Source organism: Bison bison, unplaced genomic scaffold, assembly GCF_000754665.1.
Source record: "Bison bison bison isolate TAMUID 2011002044 unplaced genomic scaffold, Bison_UMD1.0 scf7180017864079, whole genome shotgun sequence".
Taxonomy (NCBI): domain Eukaryota; kingdom Metazoa; phylum Chordata; class Mammalia; order Artiodactyla; family Bovidae; genus Bison; species Bison bison.
In genome coordinates, this window is record NW_011494651.1 from 1,938,793 (window position 1) to 1,939,133 (window position 341).

General features: G+C 44.0%; 1 protein-coding gene across 1 annotated transcript in view; it reads right to left on the bottom strand.

Annotated features, from left to right (window-relative positions):
• The window catches only part of LOC104986912 (polycystic kidney disease and receptor for egg jelly-related protein-like), a gene marked incomplete at its 3' end in the record, with an annotated part of 15,264 nt that overhangs the window by 7,284 nt on the left and 7,639 nt on the right, over nt 1–341 (bottom strand). The window lies entirely within an intron of this gene.

Sequence of the window (341 nt, forward strand, 5' to 3'; positions counted from 1 at the left end):
AAGCCAACTTTTTCACTCTCCTCTTTCACTTTCATCAAGAGGCTTTTGAGTTCCTCTTCACTTTCTGCCATAAGCGCGGTGTCATCTGCATATCTGAGGTTATTGATATTTCACCCGGCAATCTTGATTCCAGCTTGTGCATCCTCCAGCACAGCGTTTCTCATGATGTACTCTGCATATAAGTTAAATAAGCAGGGTGACAGTATACAGTCTTGACGTACTCTGTCTCCTACTTAGAACCAGTCTGTTGTTCTATGTCCAGTTCTAACTGTTGCTTCTTGACCTGCATATAGGTTTCTCAGGAGGCAGGTCAGGTGGTCTGGTATTCCCATCTCTTTCAG